Below are 26,523 nucleotides of genomic sequence, written 5' to 3'. Positions count from 1 at the left end.
AAAAACAATGCTGCTTGGGCACTTATTACGGTTTGTTTGAAAGATATTTACTTTGTACATTTTGACATACAATGTGTTTATGTTTTAGCAGTTATAAAGCTTTAATTTTTTGAATCTCAAGCTCCACGGTCATTAAATAATTATCTGAACCGTTCCCACTGTTTGACCACCAGAATTTCCCACAACTGTGAACATTTAAATTGATACAAATAAAAAATGCTTAAAATAAATATTGATATTATTCACTGAAATTATATTTTTAAAAAATCGAATCCTGCCAAGCCTAATCATTACGTGGCAGCTAGGAAGCAACTCTAGTTATAATGAAGACAATTTAAATGAACATCTCAGAGCAGTGGTACTCAACAGCTTTTGGCTAAGGGCCAGATTCCAGTCTTGGGGAACTGCTGAAATGCTTAGTACAGTGATGGGCATGATAGATAAAGACAGAGGTAGACAGAGCTAGATCCACAATGAAATGTCACATGCCAGAAAAAGAGGATTTTATCTATTTAAATAATTATTTAGGTTTGTACAAACAAATAAGATGTGCTTATCCCTGCCTCGAGGCATCACTGGGGAAAAATGTTCAGTACAACCCTTATTTATTTCAAAGATTCTGCCTTGGCCTTGACAACTCCGAAGAAAAAAAAAAGCCATGAATGGCATCATAGGGAAATAACATTTTATTTTAAAACTACTAAGGCCACATAAAACAGAGGTGGAACTGCAAATGGTCCAAGTTTATCATACGATGAGTCACAGGGTCTCAGGGGAATGAATCTATTAGAGCGGGGAGCATCTTTACGGGGTGTTGGGGAATGCATTAATAAAAGAACTGAGCTTCAAAACAAAGGCAGACTTTCACATGCTATTGAGAAGTTTCAAGAGAACTTAACCTCTTCAGTAAAGACACTTGTTGAATATAAATATAAAGAACACTTCCATCCTTAATCCAAACCGTGCTGTTTGCTCCTAACTCTTCAGAACTGTTCCTCTCATCACATTCGAGATTTTGATTTGGTTTCATGATGTCTAGTAACTTCACACGCTGGGCGACACCTCTGAGCCAAACCAGTGTGCAAGAACAGGGGTTAGCCATCTGGTTCAGAGTCACTGCAACAGATCTTTGTTCCTTTTTTGGAAAGGGACCGGTCAGCGCACAAGAAGCACACTCTGCTTACAGGACTGCAGGCTGGGTATATGCCGCTTTAATTCAATAACATAACAGAGTGGGGGAAAACAACCACCAACTAAATAGAAACTAGCATAAAACGCTGAGTAATCCAGTTAACTGCTTGATGATCACTTTACTAGAGTTACTATTGATTGTAACTAGGCTTGGCAGAGTTCCTTTTTTATTTGATTATAATTTTGATGGATAATGTCAATGTTTAACTCTTAATCATTTCTTCTGATTTTTATCCATTTACAGTTTTCACGTTGCAGGAGATTGAGGGTGTGTGTGTGTCAGACAATAATTAATGAGAGTAGATGCTGAGCTTTGAAAAGTTAAAGCTTTCTAACTGTTAAAATACAAATGTTCAACATCACATGTCAAAGTAGACAAAGTAAATATCCTTAAATTAAACTTTAATAAATTCTCAAGCAGCATTTCTTTTTACTTTGCCTATTTTGATTATTATCAATGGAAATGTTTGTCATCGGTTAGTATGTGTACAGTGACAATGACATGTACCAATAAAAATCTACTCCGTCCAAGCCTAATCAGATCATAAAAGGTGGGATGTGCCATGGATTGTCATCCCAAATAGAATCACTCCTGGGTTTTCTGTCACACTTCTGTCATCCTCGGCCTGTTTTTTCTGCCATCCATTCCCTTTCTCTCTCAAGCACAGAATGGCCAGTCTCCAGTATTCGACCCAGTGATTCCAGGCAGCGAACTAAGCAGCAGGAGCACCCAGATACTTTGCTAACAAAGCCAGAAGGTCTTGTTTCCATGCAAATGTCTCAAGTTATGATAAAGGAAAGGAGAAGAAATCTCTTAGCAGATTTTTTTTTATGCCTGGATGGTTTTTGATGTGTTATATCATGCACCCATTTGTCTTTTAAGAGGCTAATTCTATGATTTCTATGAAACATTTTTGAAACTCTTTTTATTTTCTGGTTGGACAGACTCCATTGGAGATTTGATAAAAGGCACAATGTAATTACAATGATTCATTTAAATTTAAAAAGAATCTCATGCGGCTTTCTGTAGTGCCTTGACATAAACAAATGCTCATGGGGTAGTTTCATTCGAGGAATGGCTTTTTCTCTTTATCTAGCTGCTCCCCTCACTTTTGTGATTCTGGATTATGCAACTCTATGAGAAGGACAATCTGGAAGCTCAGAGCTCTAGTGCTAAGGAGAGATATTTATGACATTCAAAAGTTTGGATGGAGGAAAAAGACAATAAAAGACAAGGTGACAAATGGTGGATATTTCACTGTTGCAGTGACTCTGAACCAGATGACCCCTGTTCTTGCACACTGGTTTGGCTCAGAGGTGTCGCCCAGTGTGTGAAGTTACTAGACATGCAGAACTGCATGTGGTGTGCGGGAAAGCCCTCTATGTACATAGCACCATCTTATAGAAAAGTGCATGTACTGATAACTCCAACTACCTCTCCACCATACAGTACAAACATGTGCACAGTCACTGGTGTCTGCATACTCAGCAGCAACGTCAGTGCACTGATAGATTCTCACATCCTGTGCAAATGCACACACACTTTTACATGTGCACACCAACACATTTGCACATTCGGGCACAGAACCCTGCACACACACATGCAGGCAATGCAGAAATGCGAATGCACCCACAGATATAGGGCATGTCCTTCAAACTCCTTGGACTCCCACGATATTTTCAAAGGTAAATCTGTGAGCTGCAGTCAGCAGATGGATTGTTTTCAACGTTTAGTGACAGTGGAGCCAAATCTTCAACACCCTGATTCATTTCTTACTCTGTCTATACGCAGGAACACTCCCACTGAAGAGGAAACAGAACAAGGACTTCAGGATCTGGCCCAGGATTCTCACACAATTCCTTTATTCCTCTGGTCCCCAGTTCCTCCCTCCACCCCCCACTTTTTAACATTAGGCCGTTAGGCCAAATTTTCTAAATCCGGAGAGAGGCTGGATTGTAATGGATAAATAAATTCTGAGACCCTTTAAAATGTGCCCCCCACCCCAAATGCCACCTGCAGAACCCTATTGCCAGGGGAGCAGAGGGGGCATTTGGCATCACAGAGGTTCCCCCCTCCAGCAATGAAACCAGAGGGAAGATTTTCAGGGCTTGCACTGGACTGTGGGGCTTTGAAACACAGGACCCCTTCTTTTGCTTGTGCCTATTGCTTGCCCGGAAGGTGTGGGTGCACCATGGATATATATACTCCCTTTATGATATTTTCTGTTTTATTATTTATTCCTTTTCTAGCCACCATAGACATTAGGAAACAATTTTTAACAGCATATTGAATAGTGATCTAGGTGCATTTGGGGGATTTTCATTCTCCTCTAAGGCATCAAATTATTGGCCACTATCATACGGTCAACATAATTTCCTCCCCATTTAAGGCTGATCCTGCTCCCACTGAAGTTAGTTAATGGGAGTCTTTCACTACAATGGGAATGAGATGGGGGCTCCGATCTCTGAACAAGGGCTCTTCAGTCATGGGTCGAAGGGTTTCTTCTTCAACCCATCGTTGTCAAATGAACACAGTAGGAAAAGAAAATAGCAAAATGAAGATCTCTGCTATTCCAGGAACAATCCAAACCCATGAAAGGAAGGCCACACCCTTCCACTTTCCTGAACACACTCCAGCACCTCCAGCTTATGATGAACATCTTGCTACCCAGATGAAAATCTCACTGGTGCCCCTGAAGCCAATCTCTTACGAAGAATGAATTTTTCTGTTATTAACTCACTAAAATATGGAGCTACAGAAGTGGGGAACCTTTAAATTACAATGCAGATTGATACCTAAGTTACTCTTCGTCTCCTACTCAGCACCAGAGATCAGGGAAGCTGTTTTTGAAATGGTGCCTAGCAGCATCACTGGCATGACTGCAGCCCCATCGAGGTGCTAATGACTTGAGACCGCAGGATATTACTCCATACACATTGTATGGGGCACTAGGCTGATGAAGCATTTGTGAACCGAATACTGGAAGACACTGGCTTGCTGTATGAGCTGCATAAAAATGCTTCTGTCATCATTATGATCCACTTATTACCATATTTATAAGAAATACTGTCTTGCTTTCCATGGGATAATTAAGTAAATAAATAGACTAGATGATGAACATGTCAGTCAAACTGGCACCGGAGCTGCGGTGCCAGTCTGAAGCCGGAAGCTCATGAAAACAGCAGCTGGTAAATAGACATGGAACTTGGGTGCCAAGGGCCAGCTGACTATAAATGTTAGGGAGTGAAGGGCCTTCACTGCCATGGAAGCTGCCAGAAAGTTCAAAATGAATAGGGGCCTTCAGGAAACGAGGGTCTGAGGTTTGTCTGGGCTCAGCAAAGGGCACAACCTGTGCATGTACCACCAGGGCAGTGTGGGCATCCCATTCTACCACCTCAGAATGGTAGAGTTATACATTCCCTTTGCACGGGTGCAGATGACATGGAGTTTCAGTCCCTGGTCACACTTCATCCAAACTATCCCACCCCCCATGGCCTGGAAAGTAGAACAGACTTTCTTGTGGCAATTTGGCTTTGAGCTGCCATTGGAAAGAGGTGGTCAGGGATACACAATATCATCCTGTAAAAAAAAAAAAAAAGAACCAACTTTGAGTTTTCAACCCCCGCACATAGCTGTCATTCCTCCATTGGGAGGGTGTCACGGCTAGTTTATATACCTTACATTGGCCTTTTTATAAAATGTATATCCCTAGAGCATGGCCCATGCATTCATTTACTATGCTTTAATTTGACTGATATTCTATATCAAAAAAGAAGGCTTGTGCCAGGCTCTGGCACTGAGACACCCTCAATTCCTCCCAGTTCACAATATTCCAGGAGCCATAAAGTTTAAGCACAAGCTAAACCATTCCACAGATTCCCCCTTCACTTGCCCAGACTCTCACAAATGTCTCTCTCATAAAATTGAATGTCAGACATCTCTATTTTGGACCAAAGCTGGGGAGCGAATTCCAGAGGCAAAGGACCTGATCTTGCAAGCATCTTTGGAAGCCTCCCTGCCTTCTGCTCCAAGAGCAAGGTGTGTCTCTTTCACCTTGCCTTCTCTAATATACTACATACCAACATGTATATTCAACCAAAAACACACACAACCATTACCACAACAAGACGCTCCTCTGCTCACATTCCTCCCTTTAGGGAGTGGATGAGAGAACAAACAACATGTGGCAGATGTTAGTCACATTGGTTAATTCACTACTGGAAGACACCCTGACACTAATGCACAGTACAAGAACTTATATAAAATTGAATTGTTCCCTGGGTATTTGGGATGTGCCCGCCACACAGACTTTTGTCTTCAGCCCTCCTGAGCCACCATCTTCAGTATCGGAGAACCTATTATTTGATTATTCATAAAGTGCCATGAATGTGCTTGATGCTTTATGGACAAATGAAGGACAAGGTTCTATGCCTCGTGGAGATCACAGGCATACCCCCATTGACCTCAGTGGGGCTCTGCATGGTAGTGACTCTAGTTGTGGGAATTACGATTTGCAGGGTCAGGCCCTAGAAAGGACAGCAGTTGAGAGAAGGGGATAGAGAGAAGAGAGACCAAAGGCAGCAGCAATGAGATCTCAAGATCTCTTAGGTTAATGACACACACGTCTTGAGTTATGCAGTTCTCTTCCATCCATTTTTCTCTTAACCTCCAGGCCGGCCCTCGCCATCCATTTCTGGACGGCCCTCCTTTTTCAGCTGGTGGATGGCTGAAATGTGGGGGCTCTGCTGTGGGAAAGGAGATAGTGGGGATGTAAACACTGAAGCCTGAGCCCCTAAATCAATGGCTTCACCAGGGCACAGTGTTTGCTGGAGCTGGCTCTTGTAGGAAGGTGGGACAGTATCCACACATGCGGAGAGGTCATGGTTCTTTGCCTGACTAACTTTGCTGTGGTGTGCTGTTCCAAAGGGCAATGGTGGAACCACTGCTAATTGGGCAGATGGGAGCTCTACACACGAGATCTCTGTAAATATCTCTGTAAATCTGCCTCTCAGTCCCCAGGTCCCAAGGAGCATGGAGCATATTACTCCTACTGAGGTCAACTTTAACTTCTTCTCACGTTCTCTCTGATATCTGCCCTCTCTTGATGGCATCAGACCAGATTTATCTTTGAATGCACCCAGAATAACTCAGACCACCAGGGTTTGGGACGGAGACTGTAGTATCACCACGGGTAAGCTGTTGTGCTTTCGACTATTACTACAGAATGATGTAGTGCTTTTTTAATAAAGGAGGTGAGATTGACGTATAGTCCAGGTGAAAGCAGATTGGCAGGTCCACTGTGTCATCTGGATGGTACCACAGTGCCATTATATGGTTTGGGTGCAGAAGCTAGCATTGTGGGTACTGGGCACCTCTGGAGGAATCCACAGTGCACATCCGATAGCATGATTTGCCCTTTTGCCGTTAAACCAATTGTCAGTTTGTTTCCCCTTTATGGGTTTGACATGGTCTGTGAGGGGCATCTCAGAGCAGACTCTACCAGGTGTAAACATAGGATAGTTGGCACATCTACTCTGTATTATTAAAACCTTCAGAGGCTCACTGGAGGAGGCAGAAATCATTGGTAATGTTAGAGTTACAGTGGGTCCATTGGCACCTGAATACATAATACCCATTAGGTTATTGCTGCAGATTGCCTTGCCCTGTCATTTTCTGGTTGAATGGAAAAAACAAAGTATAAAAAATTGCTGAAAATGTGTGGTAAGAGGATTAAATAAGTATTGTGAAAATGCCAGGTCCAGGGTGTGTCACCTAATCAAAAATCCTTGTCATCAATACCCCTGTCAAATGCTCAGATAAACAGGAAAGTTTCTGGTCCCACAAAGTTCCCGAAACATTGTGCATGCTTTGGGTGAAGTCAAATAATGCTAGAGATGGTTATGTTGTTTAATATTGATATATGAATCAACCTTTGTTTCTAATTCAGAGCATCAGAACCAAGCAGAGCAGAAAACAAACGTGAAATGAGAAAGATAAAAGGAGGCTGATTTGGCGGGGGGAGAAGGCAGCAGCAGCGATTGCTGCAATTCAAACAGCCTTGCCCAGATACCATCATTACTATCTGGCTTAGAGTTTCCCATGCTGCTTTGCAAACGGACACGATAAATAAACACATGGGCTGCACATTGGGGTGACTGATCTTGGCCCTTCTAATAGTCAAAGGAATCAAAGCTTTGAACTGGCGTAACCAAGGCAAGAAAAAAGAAATATCAATTTTCCGTCCACGCGGTGCTCTCCGCTATAACTGAATCCTTGTTAGCAGCAGTTGGGAGCTGGGGGTGGAGGGTGGGGGGAGAAGAGGGAAACCTGGCAAGCAAAAGAGAAAAACCCTCTTGAATGTTCAATGCATTTCTGTCACTGTTTGCCACAATCAATACAGATGTTTATATCCTTTTCCTCTGTCCACTTAATTACTATTTTCTCTCTCATAGGAACATAGGAATTGGCTTACTGGATCAGACCAGACTCTCTCTCGCTCTCTCGTAGCACAGACAGATAAAGTACCTTTTAAATCGGTGGAGCTGTGCTGATTTACAGTTGCTGGGCATCTGGCCCGCAGTATGTGGTGCGATGACTGATATGTGATATGAATCTCTCTAAACATTTTCTGGGTTGGATTTTCACATGTGCTCAGCATTGTCCAGCTCTGAATGCATGTGAACATTCCACCCGGACAGGAAAAAGTTATTTATTTTGATTTATAAAATGTGTTCTATTGCCGGACACATGAATGAAAAAAATAACAGAACATTCAGCTTTTAAAGGCAAAGAGCCAAAGAAACATCCCCTCTCCCTGCCCTCATGAAATTACCCACCCAGCTTCTCCCACTGCCCACCCCCAGCCAAAGCCAGTGACAATTCCACATGCCAGGACCCAAATCCAAAGCCAGGATTGCTGTGTCCCGTTCTAGTGTTACTGGGATGTCCGTTCTGCCTGGGAGGGGCCTAACAAGACTGTTGCAGGGAACCCCTGCCCCATGGGGTGTGTGGGGAACTGCCTCAATGGTTTTGCACTCTACTTGGGTCCACCCTGCAGCCTGTCTTGGACCCTGCAGAGCTCAGTCACAGGGACAGGTGGGAGAGATGAGACAGTCCAGCCCCAGTCACTGTGTATGTTTACAGAGGAGTCTGATATTCATAGATCCTCTCCAATAGATGTTCATCAGGATTTTTGTACGAGACTTCAGTTAAGCATTCTGCACATCATAAATGGACATCAGCGCTGTGTTGTGGAGAAAGCACTTGACTTTTGGGGGTTTTATCCTGCCATGTGAGCAGGCACAAAGTGGAAGAATGGAACCCAAACTCAGTGTGACTAGATGTGCTGGAAAGGTTACAAACCAGTAGTGCTACTCTTAAGTACAAGGCACTGAATCCTAGCCCAAACGATGACGGATGATGGCCAGACACAAGCCCTGCAAACACAGTGTCAGACATGCAGTCCTCTAATCATAAAGAAGAGCAAATGAGAGATTTTCAAGTATATGTAGGTGCTACAATTTCTTTGCAGACTGTAGACATCTAAGTGTTCTTACTACAGATCTGTCCTGGAACTGATAGATTGCTAGTTGCTGAAAGCATAATTCACTATGCTTACTTATTTACTTCCAAGTAAGTGGTACTCTTAGGCTCCTGGGATCTAACCACACAATTACCGCAGCATTTAAAATCTTCAATAGAAAATGTCAATTACACAGCTCCCCGTCTGCCTAGTAAAAGCAATAACATCAATCCATCAGGGGTTAGGGAGATAGGAAAGGACGATTATCCCCATTATACAGAAGGGGACCGGAGGTATAGACAGAAGTGACTCGCTCAAGGTCACACTGTCTTGTCGCAGCGCCAAGAATTAAACCCATGTCACCCTGCATCCTAGTCTCCTGCCCTTACCACAAGCCATACTGCAAACACGAATGGTGAGGAATTTATCTGTGTAGGAAGGGATCGTGTATTACTCACTTGCCTTGAAATCAGCCCTTCTTATAAAAATAGATATTCATGTCCTTAGCACAATTACTGTAAACCGTACACCGTCTAAAGCAAAGCATGGAACCGCAGTCATTTGGAAGGGATCCATTTGAATATGCCACTGTTTATAAAAATGAATAATGAATTTGCCACCAATTCTGTATTTTGGGATCTCCCTTAAGCTCCACGGAGCTAGCCCAGCCCCAGTTCCTTCTAGGTATTATAACACCATCCCTTATAGATGAAAAAGCAGGTTGTACATCACCACTTCCCAGAGATTCACCTTCAGACGATAATTCCTGTGTTGGGGAAATAAAAACTAAATGAAAACATGGGTGCTTAGACCTAGAGACTTGCTTGTCAGTTAACTAGAACCTGCCTGCTTTCTCTCCATCTGTCCACAGAGCAAATTACAGGCTACACTCTTCTGCATGTCTCCTTCCCTTTCTCACTGCCTCCAAGAGAAAGAAGAAATTAAAACTGTATAGCTAGCATGCTGAAGGTCTCATTTATCAAAGTAGTCCTTCAGGTAAAGGGCAGGAGAACTCTGATTGTTACACATTTTAAATCCTTGCCTAAGGCCTCCCTTACAGCCATAGATTTTTAACTGGCACCCATTTCATGTCAGCTTGTTGATTTCTTCTTCCTCTGGATGGCTGGTCAATTGGTGTTGGGTTGTAAACTCTCTAATGATCTATCTGGTAATCTGTTCCTCCTGCTTCAGCTTTTGCAGTGAAGCATGTTTCCCAAGAGCTGTAATTATGAAATGTCACCGTGGTAACAGTTTAAATATTCTGTCTCTATTCCCCCCCACACACAACCTTTTAGTTTCTAAAGCCTTGTTTTCTACATCGGAATAGAAACTGCAAAGGAAGATGGTTTGTGCTGTACATAATATGATGACAAGAGCAGATGCCTCAAAAGATCCCCATAATGATGAATCTCCTTGGGCATTTGCTGTGTAATAACGCCAATCCTGCTGAACTCAACTGGGTATTGCTGTGGCTATCAGAAGCCCTTCTTGTCTTGAGCAGCCAAGCAAGCCAAGTGCTGCAAAATGGTGTTATAGAGAGGTTTTGATGCAGTGAGGAACCAAGACTACCAGTGCTACAGCTATTCTCAAAAGAGAGCCTCAGAACCAAAGTATAATTCTCAGACTCAATGCAATGCAGTTTTAACCACCGATCTCCCATTAGTGCTATAATGAGAGGGTAATGCATACACGTGTCTTGGCTTTCGTTCTCGTATTCCGCCAGCCAGAACTGTGTTTTCGGAGGAGGATTTCTTTTTTTAGGCTTGTGTTAATAAGAGAGAGCTTCTCCCTTATCATGATTTCTGCCACACGTTGCAAAAGGTCAGAGCTGTCCACCCGAGAGCTGAAAGGCCAAATTGCTTTGGATCTGATGCAAGGTGTCTCACCGTTCTCAGAATTTACAATGCTCTTGGAAGAGCCATTTTATTTATTTCATTTGAGTTCAGCAATGCAGGAGAGAGCTGAGCCATTTCAGAGAGGGAGTTGCTTTTGCATCTAGGAAAGATGCAAGCAGACCCCAGGGAACTAGGAACCGGAGGAGTGATATAGAATGGACATCTCCCTTTGATATAGAGTGTCACTGAGGTTTCAGAATCACTTAGGGGATTTAAACACCATTTCTCCTGCTTCACCCAAATCCCATAGGCAGCTTTGAAAATATCAGGCAATATTTGGGGCTGTACAAATGAACCAGAGCAGGTGAGAATCTTGCCCACCCATTGGCTTGCAACAGGGTCCAAAACTGAAGAGAAATGTTTCGGAAAAATGCGTAAGCTTTGAAGAAATTTCAAATTTTTGAAAAATGTCAACCCATTATATCGAGCAGCTCCCCTCCTTCCCCCCAGACATCCTTCTACCCATTGCTGAGACTTAAAGGACAGAATGGGCCCCAAGAAGCCAGCTGCTTCTCCTGAGGATTACGACCAGACCTCTAGCAGGCTCTGCGGAGTGGACGGGCAGGAATTCCTCCTTCTGCAGCTACTCTGGGACTGAAGGAAAGTGAGTGGACCTGCCTTCTGACTGTGTTACCTTGAACAAACCCTTTAAGGTAACTGTAAGAAAGGCTTGTCAGAAATGAGAGTCTTGAGAGGCCTCTTAAGCACAGTAGCCCGAGGCTGGCACTTTGTAATACATGGGCCAATTTCTATTTCAACTATTTATTTTCCTGAGCCGCATGTTTGTGAGCTGCATGAAGCAGAGAATACAGATTGTGACTCAGGGCTGGGTGGCTACTTGATGGGACTCAAAACACAAATTCCAAGAAGATGCTTTTTTGTGTCCCCAGAAATCATCTCTGTTTGGCAGCCTTGCACACTCCACAATGTTATCTAGTGCCGTAGTAATTCTGGATAATAAGTTCAGCTCAGAAAAAAGTCATTTTTTCTTTGAGGTCATTCAGCTACATTGATATTTACACATTATTCATTCAGCCCCCTCGCTCCATCAATGATGACACAATATCAGGCTTCAGTGATATAAAAAACCCCTCTAAGACAGATGTTCAGATGTCTCCCAGCATCCTCATCTGTACAATAAGCAATAGAAATTGCCAGTCTCCTTTATCAGAATGGTTAATGTCTCAGTCATGCTAGAGCTTTCTCTAATTCCAAGCTTAACAACAGCACCACAGAGATGCTTATATTCAAATAGCTTTTCTGCTTCAGATTTCCTTTCAGGTATGTGGAAAGGTAACTCAGCATTCAAGCCTGCTCGCCCCTTTAACTGAACACCAGCAGAGTTACTGATGATACTTTGCACTTATTCTGCACAGTGCTTCTCACGCAGGGATCCCAGAAACATTTCACAAAGCTGGGCAAATATCACCATCTCCATTTGACAGATGGACAATCAGAGGCTTGCAGAGATGGAGTGACTTGTTCAAAGTCATGCAGGAAGACAGCGGAAAAGCTTGGAACAGAACCTAGGGCTGCGTCCCTCACAATATGCTGGCCTGCCACTGGTCTTACTTGGCCACGTAGGTCAGAGGGAGTAAAGCATCCCTTTCTCCTGGGTTTGGCTCCACAGATTGTGATGGAGGGCGCAGTGGGAAGAGAAGGAACTATTCACCCAATACTCCCTGCTGTGAGCAAGGTGGTTGGGAAAAGGGCTGGGACTAGCTGGAGCCCTGTCTTTTCTTCTGGCAGCTCACTGGCCAGCAGGGACGGGTGAGTTGGGCAGTGGTCACCCTGGGCGCCAGCCTCCAGGGGCTGCTATGCCACTGGCTTTTTTTTTCTTTGCATTCCGCTCTGATTGGCTGAACTTTTAATTTTTGGCTCAGCCACTGGGGTGGGGCTGGTGAGAATGGCTGGGGGCATCCCAGCTGGCCAGAGTAGCTAGTTGGGTACACAGGGGGGAGTTTGCTGCCTCGTGAAAAAGGGATGAAGCTGCTTACTCCCTTCCCAGAATAAGATGGAGAACAGGGGAGGAGCGGTGACCGAGTCATAATTTGTTCTTTGCTGCAGCCACGCGCCCACCCTGGCTCAGGGCAGATTGTCAGGGTGTGAGGTGGCGCTGCGAAGTAACGAGCCATAAGCACATAGATCAACGCTAATTCCCCATTCCAGGAGCCAGCCATCTCCACCCTGACTCCAGTAAGATGAGGAACCAAAGCAATTTCTCCTTCATCTTGCCTCAGTTATGCTATCTATTTTTAAGGGTACATTTGTTCTTCACCAAAACCATGATTTTCCCATGCTCTCCATGCTTAAAAAAATCCATCTCAACCATCGTTAACATTCTGGCCCTTTTTCACATGGGTGGGTGGGTGTGAGGATGCTCTAACAGCTAAACCGGTTACACCGGGAACTTTGAGAGCAGCCAACATGAGCTGCCTGAGCAACTGAGCCAGAACAGAAACTCAGAATTAGGGCTAATGGTTAGTCACAGGGCTCACAGATTTCTGATGTGCTTGGGTGGGCTCCTTCTAGCTTTGGATGGGAAGAAGAGTTGACCGGCAGCAAGCAGTGCTCTTGCCTCCACATTACTGCACTGCTGCTCCAGGATTGAAGAGGCCAGCACTGACACCACTATTTTAAAGGTTAGTTAAAGGTTATTAGATGTGTTAAGCTGTTTTCAGGGCGCGGTGGGGGATACTTACATTTCATATGACCCATGACTTTGGGCATTTTTCTCTACTACAGTTTCAGGATTTTTACTTTTTTCCTCACATAACCAGATTCTGGCCTTTCATATAATCTACCCTGCCGAATCCCCTGCTCTGATTACTGGGCCCAATTCTCCTCTTACTTACATCAATGTGAATCAGGACTAACTCCACTGAAGCCAGTGAAGCTACACCAATGTAAAGCAAGTGTGACTGAGAGGAGAACCAAGTCTATTCGAGTCTGTACAGACATTATTTAATATCGGAGGCTGTCATGGGACGCATCACTCACAGCTTGTGGCACATCCTGCTGGTCAGTCTGGGGATTAGCTCGTTCAGTTGATGCCTTCTTCCGCGGTTCACACACTGTCACTCTAACTGGCCTGCAGCCATTTCAGGAACTGTCGCAGCCTCTCTATGACTCAGCCCGCCAACGAGGTCAGTCAAAGTTCCCCCTTCCTGGGTATTGTTCCTCTGTAGTCCTAGGCAGTCTTCCCACTCACTACCTCAGGGCCACTCGCCAAGTGGCTGGAAGGGGAACCCAGGCCCACCCTCTTCTCTGGGTTCCAGCCCAGAGACCCTCAGCTCAGCAGTCTGGGCTTTCTCAGCCTCGCTGCTCTTTCCCTGGGCTGTTCCTACCACTGGTTCCCCTTTTCTTACAAGGTTTGGAGACCCTGCGGTCTCCAAACACTCCTCCCCTTCTCCTGGGAGCGTCTGCCCTTTCCCAGTGGCCCTCACTGCTTCCAATTTCCTGTCTTTATATGACCGGCTCAGCTCATTCCTCCACAGCTGGGCTCCCTCACCTTCTCAGGAGATTACTTGCCTGCCTGATTCCCCTCAGTTGTGGCCTGTCGGGTTAATTTGCCTCCTTCTTGGCCCTCATTAACACTAGTGGTGAGTGTGTATATGTGGGAACACCACTGTGATGGGTTGGATCACAGAAACCCCCTTATGAGCTGCCAACCGATGTGCCAAGACTACTTCTATCCCTGTTTTCCCTGCCAGCTTAGGACTTCAGCACCCTGTCTTACTGAGCCAGACACTCTTGTCTACTTCAGCAAAGACCCAGAGTCTGAATTACCTGCCCCAAAGCTGCAGGTTTACCTGAAAACAGCTCACAGAAGTGTGTTTGTCTTTAGCACCCAGATGCCCAACTCCCAATGGGATCTAAACCCAAATAAATCCGTTTTACCCTGTATAAAACTTATGCAGGGTAAACTCATAAATTGTTCGCCCTCTATAACACTGATAGAGAGATATGCACAGCTGTTTGCTCCCCCAGGTATTAATACAGACTCTGAGTTAACTAATAAGTAAAAAGTGATTTTATTAAATACAGAAAGTAGGATTTAAGTGGTTCCAAGTAGTAACAGACAGAACAAAGTAAGTTACCAAGGAAAATAAAATAAAATGCGCAAATCTATGTCTAATCAAACTGAATACAGATAAGATTCTCACCAGTTCCAGAATGTTCCCTTTTACAGGCTAATCTCCTTTTAGCCTGGGTCCAGCAATCACTCCCCTGTAGTTACTGTTCTTTGTTTCAGTTTCCTTTAAGTATCCTGGGGGAGGTTGAGAGGCTCCTTCTTTAGCCAGCTGAAGACAAAATGGAGGGGTCTCCCAGGAGTTTAAATAGACTTTCTCTTGTGGGTGGAGACCCCCTCCTCACCTGTGTAGAATCCAGTCACAAAATGGAGATTTGGAATCACATGGGCAAGTCACATGCCCATGCATGACTCAGGACCTGCAGGCAGCAGTCATTACCCACGTGATACCTTGAATGTCCTCAGGTAGACTTCTTATGTGGAATGGAGTCTTCCAAGCTCTTTTGTCTGTTAATGCTTCTTGATTGAGCACATTCCTTTCCCAAGAAGTGACCAAATGTTCTAACTAAGGCTACTTAGAAATCAAACAATTATACAGCCAATGTTCATAACTCTGAACACACAAATGGTGCCTGCATACAACTAGTAGATAATAACCTTTACATAGATATGTTACATGGCATATGTAGCAAAACTGTATTCCAGTTATATCATATATACATTTATAAGCACCCCCCATAAAGCCTTATGGGATACACTGTCCCAACCCCATCACAGAGGGATACCAAGTACCCATGTAATGCCAATGCTGATCAGTGCCATCTTCACAACGCTCACTATCTGCTCTATCTCACTGCTGCCATCTGTTGATAAAATAATCATACCTGAGCCTATCTGTCAAATGGACCAACCTTCTTTCTTGTCCACCTCCAGTCTCACTGTTCCTACTTTAGTTGACAATGACAGGACATGGTACTTGCCTGGCATTAAACATTATTTAGGTGACTATCCCTGCTATTCTGGATTGCTAGCCGCTTCCACAGTGCACTGTATTTTTTCCTTCTTTTGCATTTATTTCCCATCAGGTTATTATTATTGACGTGCACTGCAGTAGAGCCTAGAGGCACCAGTTGAGTTTGGGGCCTGATGGTGCTAGGTGTTGTGTCTACACTAATAAGCAACAGTCCATACCCTGAAGACCGTACAATCAAAAGAGACAAGGCAGACAAAAGGTGGCACAGATAGTGACCTGTCCAAAGTCACACTGGCAGAACGGGTAATAGGTTCCTGATTGCTCCTCAAGTGCCCTGTGCAATGGACCATGGTTCCTCTTTCCCCATTGCTATACAGTTACAAAACTAAGTTAACATCGGCCTCTTTTCTTGATGGGTTTTTGCTATATTTTAAAGACCTTGAGGTGGAAACATATGTAAGTGCCCGAGAACACTTCCAAATATTGTCTAGGACAGATTGACAATTTTCTGTCAAAACTTTAATTTGACAGAAAACTGGGTTTTTAACAAAAGATGTCTTTGGCAGAAAATTTCAACTTGGGGTTGAACTACAAATTTTCATAAAAAGTCAATTTTTTACCCCATGGGACACAGATATGTTTCGTGAAAACTGAGAACATTTTGGCTGAAAATAGAAAACTTTTTGGTGTTTCACTGAAAATCTTCAGTCTGACATTTTTGGGTGAAAAGTCCAAATTTGCTGTAGAAAGCCCCATTTTGCAACCAGTTGTTGTATTTTCTATCAGTTGCGGGGACAGAACAGGCCTTCTGGAAATTAGTATTCTTTCCCCCTATACCTGGATGTCCCCATCAGTTTACGCTTGTGCTAGAGGAAGCACAGCACTACACCCCTGCTTAAAAATGATACCCTTAAAGGAAAGGATCATCTTTCCTAGGATCCTCAATAATGACCCTTTTCCTCAGCTCCTAGGATGAAAACCTTTAAAGCAGAAATTTGTATGCAAATTTGGAGTCCCCTAAACCAGTATGGACCCAGCTATGGAGCTGAGGCCCAAACGAAACAGTGTATTTATATAGGCAGCACACCTAGGCACACACAACGACTCCACATGTATATCTATGCAGGCATAGCACTACAAGTGGGGGTTGCTAAAATAACATCTAAATAATCTAAACAACATCTAAACCTTGTAACCACAACAACCGGCAGACACAAGCATGTCCATATTTCAATGCCTTGTAAAAAAAGCATTAGTAGAAGAACCTAAGGTAAGCCTTCTCTCCATATGCCAGAAAAGGGAATCCTGGGCGAACAAAATCACAACTCTTCATTCTATGAAGATGAAGGTGAAGCAAGCAGCTTCTCAGTCCAGCACTGATGGGATCAGAGGGGATTGTTCACCAGCACTTGTTATTTTTTCTTTAAATGAATATCTGATTTTTCCTGGAGGCTTTTTTAATTTTAACATTCATCTTAATACCTCAAAGAGGTGGGTTTTTTATACACCCCCAAGTAACAATTGTGTTTGAGGAATGACAGTCATTTTCCTGGGCACAAAACAAAGCCTTCTGATTTGAATGGTAACGCTGTAAGCATGATTAAATGAGGGATTCACTTTTACATTCCCCAGCTGCAAAATAAGTTGTACAGTTCAATTAGTTTGCCATGCTGTTGCTAATATAATCCTCCCCCTGTCCCCACGGAAGGTTGCTATGGTGATGAGGCTAATTAGAACTGGGATGATGCTGGGGTTGGTCCTTCTGAATGCCTTTAACTGCCAGTGAGGCTGCAACAGCATGAAGACTCAGACCCAAGAAGCTTAAATAGTTAAAGGGATCAGAACTTCTTTAACTTGGCATGTGAATGGGGTTGTGGGCGGATGATTCAGGCATTGAAAGGTGAGGCTCCAGTTAGAAAGGTGTACAGCCACACCTTGGGGAATATGAACTGAGAGCTTTGGCTTTTTCATTTAGCTGGGCTTTGACTGACTGGTCATTTTGCATAGACCTCTTCCATTGATGCAATTCACAACCATCATGCATGGTGAAAATGTCCTTACCTGAATGCTCTAGGAACTAAGTGTGTGTGTGTATGTGTATGTGTGTGTGTGGGGGGGAATCTACTGGGCATGCTCCGTGTGTGTGTTTCTTTTAAAGGCATAATATTTGGTTACATCAAACCCAGCTTGCTTCAAAACACACAAAGCAACAATGGAGGCTCTGGCATTTGGGGTACTTTGATCACTGCTCCACTCAAAAAATGAGGAATCAGTATATAATGGAAGTACCTTCATCCCAGTTCTGTGCACCATACACAGCTGTTGATGTGGGGGAATGGCTCTTCCAGTTGAAAGATCAATGTGGGAACAGCTGTTCTGATGTCCCAGACCATACAGAGAAAATTCCAGTAGGGGGCCATCAAACCACAGGGCTTCATGAACAGCTGTCAGGAAAGCATGGAAGAGTGCTTCCAAATTCTCTTTCATAAGGACCCATCTAGTTCCTACTGACTTATAGACTTGCCCTTTGACATCAGTGGGAGCACACGGTGAATTACAGTGCTCCCTCTAAATGTTTTATCAAGAAGATATTAGTAGGGTTTTTCATCAACATTATTATACAGTTTTGTGTATTATCAGTAAAGAAGCCAAGGATAGATCAGGCAATGAATGGACAATGAACAATTCTTTTACCCCTAAAGGAGCTTCCTCCAGAATAAGGCTGAGGGATAGTGGTGGGGAAGTTTGGGAGAACCTTGAGGCTGGCAATGCCTTTTGCAGGTCTCAGGAAGAAGTATGGTGTTGTGGTAAAGGCATTGAACTGAGTGAGCCTCAAGAAATCTGAATCCTACATGCAGCTTAGGTACCAGCTGTTGACATGACCTTGAGCAAATGACCTCTTTATAAAAAACTGGGCTATTACTTCCCTATCTCCTCAGGGTGCCGTGAGGAAATGTTCACCAATGGTTGGGAGACACTTTGCAACTCTGGGAGAAGGGCTTTGCATACACACTCGCGCTTCTAGTGCTATCATTCTCGTGCCACTTCTAAGGATGCAGGTACATGCTAAATCTCTTTGCTCAGGGTTCGGCAACCTTTCAGAAGTGCTGTGCCGAGTCTTCATTTATTCACTCTAATTTAAGGTTTCACGTGCCAGTAATACATTTTAACATTTTTAGAAGGTCTCTTTCTAGGAGTCTATAATATATAACTAAACTACTGTTGTATGTAAAGGAAATAAGGTTTTTAAAATGTTTAAGAAGATTCATTTTAAATTAAGTTAAAATGCAGAGGCCCCCGGACCAGTGGCCAGGACCTGGGCAGTGTGAGTGCCACTGAAAATCAGCTTGCGTGCCGCCTTTGGCATGCGTGCCATAGGTTGCCTACCCCTGTCTTTGCTGAACTGGGGCCTGGTTTCACTTTTAAACATTTTTTAAAAGGTACTTCTGAAAAGACAATGATGCTGAAGCTTGTGGTATGAAAAACAAAGAAACTCGTTACGGATTGTTTTTAAAAGGTGGCTATCCCTATGTTTATAAAATCAAAAGCTGTTTTGTTAGAAATAGAGCCTCTGAGCAGAATTTCATATGTTATAGTGAACACATCAAAATACACATTTAGGTCCCTTTCCCAGTGCAGTCAATGGGAGTTTTGCCATTCAACTGGATGAGGGCGCAATCAAGCTGTTTGAGGCCATGTGAGTCACACATCAAGCCTGTGTGTATTTACTCCCACAGAGACGTAATTTCTGAAACAGCCCTCCCATAGTATGCTAAGTAAATGCATTTTTTCTGACCAAAGACATTGGCAGGACTCCAATATTTTATGCCTGGAATGAAAAGAACTAGTTTTGGGAATAGTAGAGGGGAAAACGAATAAGCAAGTTTAAAAATGCATGATAAGAGTAGGTACAGCCATGTGGTCTAATGGCCATGCACTGGCTGGGACTCAGGAGACCTGGGTTTTATTCCTGGCTCTGTCATAGTCCTCCTGTGTGACCTGGAGCAAGCTGTTTTACCTCTGTTTCCCCTGCCCCCCTTTTTTGTCTAGCTGGATTGCATCAGAACAGGGACTCTCTTACTGTGTTTGCATAATGCCTAGCAAGCTGGGGCCTCTGGTTGCTACTGTAATACAAATAAAGGGTTTGAGTTTCTTGGTGACACAAGTGGGTTCTCACCATAACACAGGCAGATTGCTTGCTATATGGGTTTCCATCTACCTACTAATCCATCTCTTCAAGAACTGGTATCTGTTACATTTCTAGGTTGGAAAAGAAGCAATGCACAAGAGAGAGACCTTGCCAAAGGATGGTGTTTCCATTTGTGAACCCTGCAGCAAGATGGGTGCTGTTGCTGCTATCAAACATCGAGAGAACTGATTTAAAAATAAAAAAGCCCATTGCTATGGCTGCTACTCCGTACTTTTGAGTGCCTCTTGTTCTTCTTGGCAAATATAGTGCCAATCTATAAAAAGGGAAATAAGGACAACCCGGGGAATTACAGACTAGTCAACTTAACTTCTGTACCCAGAAAGATAATGGAGCAAATAATTAAGCAATCAATTTGCAAACATTTAGAAAATAAGGTGATAAGTAACAGTCAGCATGGATTTGTCAAGAACAAATCTTGTCAAACCAACCTGATAGCTTTCTTTGACAGGTTAACAAGCCTTGTGGGGATGGGGCGGGGGAAGCGGTAGACATGGTATATCTTGACTTTAATAAAGCTTTTGATACTGTCTCACATGACCTTCTCATAAACAAAGTAGGGAAATGCAACTTAGGGCTTGGCTACACTTACAAATTTGCAGCGCTGCAGCAGGGTGTGAAAACACACCCTCTCCAGTGCTGCAAATTGCGGCGCTGCAAAGCGCTAGTGTGGTCCCAGCGCTGCACGTTATTCCCCACAGGGAGGTGGAGTACGGACAGCGCTGGGAGAGCTCTCTCCCAGCGCTGGCGCTTTGACTACACTTAGCGCTTCAAAGCGCTGCCGCGGCAGCGCTACCGCGGCAGCACTTTGAAGTGCTAAGTGTAGCCACAGCCTTAGATGGAGTTACTATAAGATGGGTGCATAACTGGTTGGAAAACTGTTTTCAGAGAGTAGTTATCAGTGGTTCACAGTCATGTTGGAAGGCAAAACAAGTGGGGTCCCACATGGATCAGTTCTGTTCAATATCTTCATCAGTGATTTAGATAATGGCATAGAGAGTACACTTATAAAGTTTGCAGATGATACCAAGCTGGGAAATGCTTTGGAGGATAGCAAATGCTTTGGAGGATAGGATTATAATTATAATTCAAAATGATCTGCACAAGCCAGAGAAATGGTCTGAAGTAAATAGGATGAAATTCAATATGGACAAAAGCCAAGTACTCCACTTAGGAAGGAACGATCAGTTGCACACATACAAAATGGGAAATGACTGCCTAGGAAGGAGTACTGCGGAAAGGGATCTGGAAGTCATTGTGGACCACAAGCTAAATTGAGACAACAGTGTAACACTGTTGCAAAAAACAAACAAACATCATGCTGGGATGTATTAGCAGGATTGTTGTAAGCAAGACACGAGAAGTAATTCTTCCGCTCTACTCTGCTCTGATTAGACCTCAGCTGGAGTATTGTGTCCAGTTCTGGGCGCCACATTTCAGGAAAGAGGGACAAATTGGAGAAAGTCCAGAGAAGAGCAACAAAAATGATTAAAGGTCTAGAAAACATGACCTATGAAGGAGGTTTGAAAAAATTGGGTTTGTTTAGTCTGGAAAAGAGAAGATTGAAAGGGGACATGATAACAGTTCTTGTTTACAGTGTCACCTGAAAGTTAGAACAGGCATTCGCATGACACTGTCGTGTCCAGCGTTGCAAGATATTTACATGACAGATGCGCTAAAGATTCATATGTCTCTTCATGCTTCAATCACCATTCCAGAGGACATGCGTCTACGCTGATGATGGGTTCTGCTCAATAACGATCCAAAGCATTGCAGACCCAGGCATGTTCATTTTCATCATTTGAGTCAGATGTCACCAGCAGAAGGTTGATTTTCTTTTTTGGTGGTTCGGGTTCTGTAGTTTCTGCATCGGAGTGTTATTCTTTTAAGACTTCTGAAAGCATGCTCCACACCCCGTCCAGATCAGATTTTGGAAGGTAAAACACACACAGCTGGAGACATACATTTCTCCCCGAAGGAGTTCAGTCACAAATGTAATTAACGCATTATTTTTTTAACAGGCGTCATCAGCATTGAAGCATGTCCTCTGGAATGGTGGCCAAAGCATAAAGGGGCATATGAGTGTTTAGCATATCTGGCATGTAAATACCTTGCAATGCTGGCTACAAAAGTGCCATGTGAACATCTGTTCTCACTTTCAGGTGACGCTGTAAATAAGAAGTGGGTGGCTTTATCTCCCATAAATGCAAACAAACTTGTTTCTCTTAGCGATTGGCCAAACAAGAAGTAGGACTGAGTGGACTTGTAGGCTCTAAAGTTTTACAGTGTTTTGTTTTTGTGTTCAGTTATGTAAAAAAACCCTACATTTGTAAATTGTGCTTTCACGATAAAGAGATTGCACTACGGTACTTGTATGAGGTGAATTGAAAATGTCTATTTCTTTTATTTATCATTTTTACAGTGCAAATATTTTGTAATAAAAATGATATAAGGTGGATACTGTACACTGTATTCTGTGTTGTAATTGAAATCAATATATCTGAAAATTTAGAAAAATATCCAAAATATTTAATACATTTCAACTGGTATTCTGTTGTTTAACAGTGCGATTAAAACTGTGATTAATCATGATTCATTTTTTAAATCATGATTAATTTTTTTAGTTAATCACGTAAGATAACTGTGATTAATCAACAGCCCTACCTTAAATCATACTAATAAGTTCTCAAGTAGTGTTTGCCTTACTTTGCCTCTGTACATTTTTTTTATTAGTGATGGAAGTGTTTTGTAATCAGTTTGTGTGTGCATGGTTAAAATCAATGATTACCAGCATTTACCAATAAAAATCTAATCCTTCCAAATCTAGTTCTAATCCTACCAGTCTAGGTATATTCACAGGTGCATGTGGAGTGAGTGTCCAACCAATCTTAGCATTGGTGCTAATGTTGTTTTAGATCTGAATTTAGCTGCCATGGCTCAAGGGTTCGGAAAGTCTTCAGGGCAAACACACTTAAAACAGCCCTTCATTTTCTGCTACTTTCAACCAGCCACTTCCTTTGTTTTCCTAGGAGAACAAAAAATCATCATCCAGAAAGCCCAGAAGAACAAGCACATGTGAGACTGATGTTCTCCTCCTTGAGACAGATTGCTAGCACAGAGGATCCTCACTTGGCTGTTTGCCTTTTTACATTGTACAGTCGTGTCTGTTTTTCTAACTTAATTCCATGACCCATACCCTCAACTGAGCCCAATATGTACAGCATTCAGGCTGGACTAGAAGAAAGCAGAGTTGATGCACAGAGGTGAGTTACAGTGTTCTGATCCTTGGTTCTAAGCCACACCACTCTGTAGCATAATATAGAGCTGGCTTTGGCTGCTCTAAGCTATTTTGGCAGGCTGTGGCAGAGGGGGTTTGCCAGAGCATGGTCACACCCTAGTCACACTAGCTGTTCCAGGTTTGGGGTAGTGACAATGTAGAGATGGATATCTTGGCTCTTTGCTGGATGAGAATTCGTGGTAGGAGAAACTCCAGGTGGTTGGATCCACTAGCTTTCTGGCAGCTCTGTAGCACAGCACTACAAAAAACACCCAAGGATCTTGGCTGACGTTTCTAGAGAAAAAGGAGGGTGGATGGCTCTGCTGTATTCAGAGATAGACTATCTCTGTAAAGCAGTCTCTCCTCCTTTTCCTTCTTTTTGTTAAAGATGAAAGCAGTGTTAAAATTCATGTAGATTCACATGTATCTGGAACAAGCCTGAGTCTATCTAGACTCCTGTATGCTGTGCTCTGGGTCCAGCAACTTACACAGCTGTAGCTATTATTATTGATTATTGATTATTATTAGCTATTATTGATTATTGTAGCTATTTGGAGACCCCAAAGCAGCAATGCAGCAGGGATATGCGTTGTTTCCCAGGGCGCCTGTGACATCTTGTGTGTTTTATTTTAAATGACTGCATTATGACTTCTGTTTCCAATGGTGTTAAATGTTTCTACATGAGTCCTAATATTCCTGTGGGTTTACAATTTTCCACTGGTGTTTCCATGTTTCTAACTGAGTGACAATGCTCCCAAGAGAGCAGACACGCAGGCCAGGGTCACCTCCTTGTTCTGAGGGGCGGGGGCAGAGGTGATGTGTGTGTGTGTAGGGATATGGGGGGTCATGTGCCCTTCCAGGTTTCTGGCAGGGTTTATATGCCCTGCCCTGAGCCCTGCTGCATACCACCAGAAGCTTTAAATTGTGTCGCTCCTCCCCACACTGTTACGCATGGTCTCTGGAGCTGGGTGCTGTGCAAACACAGAACACAAAGACAGCCCTTGCCCCAAAGAGCTAGCAATCTCCTCCTGCTCATTCCATTATGGTCAGGGGGCTGGTCACCAGGGATTTGCTTGGATTCCAGGAGATCCACAGGAGTCTAGGGTCATCAGCATGGAGCAGCAGCCCCCACCTACCTGCCCCTGGGTCCCTGGCACGCTGGCAAGGGTTCTTTCAGTCCACCACTTCCCCATCTACTCCCAGCTGCTGACCATACATTGCCCTCTGTCCGCAGTTCCTAGAAGAGAGAGCATTTTGAATGGAACCTATTTTATTATACAGTCTGGAAGGAATAAAGGAGGAAGGTTGTAATATCTGATATTGACTAGGCCTGTGGTTAACACAAATTGAAACCTTATGAGTGGGAAGGAAGCACATTTTAGTGGCTGGTGAACTAGACTGGGAATGAGGAGAGCTGAGGTCTATTTCCAATTCTGTCTCTGATCTGCTGCATGACCTGGGGCGAATCACTTTGCTTGTTGGTGCTTCTGTTTCCCCTCTTACCCTTTGTTAGTCTTGTCTATTAGACGAGACACTCTAGGGGACAGAGACAATCTCTTACTACGTGTATGTACAGTTCCTAGCACAATGGGGCCCTGATCTCAGTCAGACAGCTGAACGCTTCTATAATGTTGATTCAGACATTTTTTAGCCCAGAAGGGATCATTATGACCATCTAACCTGATCTCCTTCATAACACGCACCATGGAATTTCTCCCAGGGATTCCAGCATCAAGACCATAAGTTGTGCTTGAGATAGAGCCATATCTTTTGGAAAGAGACATCTGATCTTGATTTAACAACTTCAAGTATTATAAATAATAGAAGTATATTTATGCAACTTCAGCCATAACCTATCCAGACCATATATATTAATATGCCACTGCATCAGCTGCAGCAAAGAAATATGTGTGAGAACCCCAACCAAAATCTATTGTTTGGTATGCACAGGGAAATTACCGTTTTGCAAGAAAACTGATTTCAGTTGTAAGCTCACAAAGGGCTGCTCTCAATAATAGTCAGAAAATAAATGACTGGAAGAGGCCTTGACACATTGTTCCCTTAATTTCTTTGGTTTTGTGTGTTTCAAAAGGGCTCCAGACTGTTCTCAGTTCCACTGTTATAAATTCAGAGCAACACCTCTGAAATCAACAATTATTGTTTCTCATGAGTTCTACATTGCTGCTAATGATTGAAAAAAGGGATTTTGAAGTGTATGAAGTTACGAAGAGAATTGAGAATAGAATCTAGATCACAGCGTAGGGTTTAACCCACTTGTCCATTACCCCCTTAGTCTTTCTCCTTCAAGTGAGACACATTTTATTCCAGGGTCTTGCCATTATATGCAACCATCAAAGGCAAGTGGCCTCTTCTGGAGCCGGAGGATTGCTTTAGAATGGCGCCAACTTCCAATGAGCACGCCAAAGTGTCATCGTGGCAATGCTTTCAAACCCACTCACATGGTAGATTTGGAGTTTGGGAAGTGCTTTGTGTTCCCATCTATAACCCTCCACTCTTACAGTTATAATCACACTAGGGTAGTGATGTGGTGCCTAGAACAATGGCATTAAGAATTATAAAGATTGATTTTTGGCATTTATATAGGTTGCTTGTGTAGTTCCATGGGTGTTGCACTGTAATTTAGCCTGAGATAATCAACTCCTATTAAACAAACTGAGACAACCAAGAAAGGTTCATTGAGATTCCATCTTTGCCCAAGAAAACACCCCATCATCCTGTATCTGGCACTCAGCTGCAATAAGCATGGAGCCTAATGAACACATTAGGTATAGTTTACAATTAGTTAATGATCACTTATGTTGACATGTTACTCATTAGTCTCCAGGTGAAACTTGCACTGGGTATGAATCTCAGCCTGAAACATCTACCTTCAGCCCAACTTATCATGCCTTCACCGTTCCCCTCTGTGATTTGGCTATACATGAAATAGACATGCTATAGGTTTCTCCCAAGAGTGCACTTGTTTCTTCTCTAGTATAGACAATGCCTAAGTCACTATGGTGTTCCTACTTACTTCTTCTTTTCCTACATCCATCACTGGTACTTAGGCACTATGTGCCCAATTCAGACCCAAATGAAGTCAACAGTAACCTTCCCATTGACTTGAGTGGGAGCTGGATTAATACCTATATATTCAAATTAAGCAGCATAAATCCCATCTATATTTTTGCCATTATTTACACTCTCTGCTGGGGCTTGTCTTGCTGCTTAGACTTCAGCAATTGTTAGAATTGGGTAACCCATGAAGGATGAAGGAGATGTTGTCGTGTTAAGTGGCCAGCCTATCCTGGTCAGGTCCACCCGCATCCTTCTAGTGTCTCAGCCCCCTGCTGGCCAAGTTTAGCTCTGCTGAAGCCTGCTTCAGTTTCTCCTTCACAAAATCTCCCTTAAAAAGTCGCCACAG

The 26,523-nt window shown here is 43.3% G+C and overlaps 1 long non-coding RNA gene across 1 annotated transcript; it reads left to right on the top strand.

Moving 5' to 3' along the window:
• Nucleotides 1–17,377: 17,377 nt before the first annotated feature.
• On the top strand, nucleotides 17,378–20,011 carry LOC123375563. Its single transcript, XR_006581515.1, has 3 exons — nucleotides 17,378–17,515; nucleotides 18,555–18,674; nucleotides 19,880–20,011. It is a non-coding gene; the product is annotated as an uncharacterized LOC123375563 (long non-coding RNA).
• The last annotated feature ends 6,512 nt before the right edge of the window (nucleotides 20,012–26,523 follow it).

The sequence above is a fragment of the Mauremys mutica genome, chromosome 8 (genome assembly GCF_020497125.1).
Source record: "Mauremys mutica isolate MM-2020 ecotype Southern chromosome 8, ASM2049712v1, whole genome shotgun sequence".
NCBI lineage: Eukaryota > Metazoa > Chordata > Testudines > Geoemydidae > Mauremys > Mauremys mutica.
The sequence above is the reverse complement of the archived record's forward strand: the minus strand, read 5'-3'. Positions and strand labels throughout refer to the sequence as shown.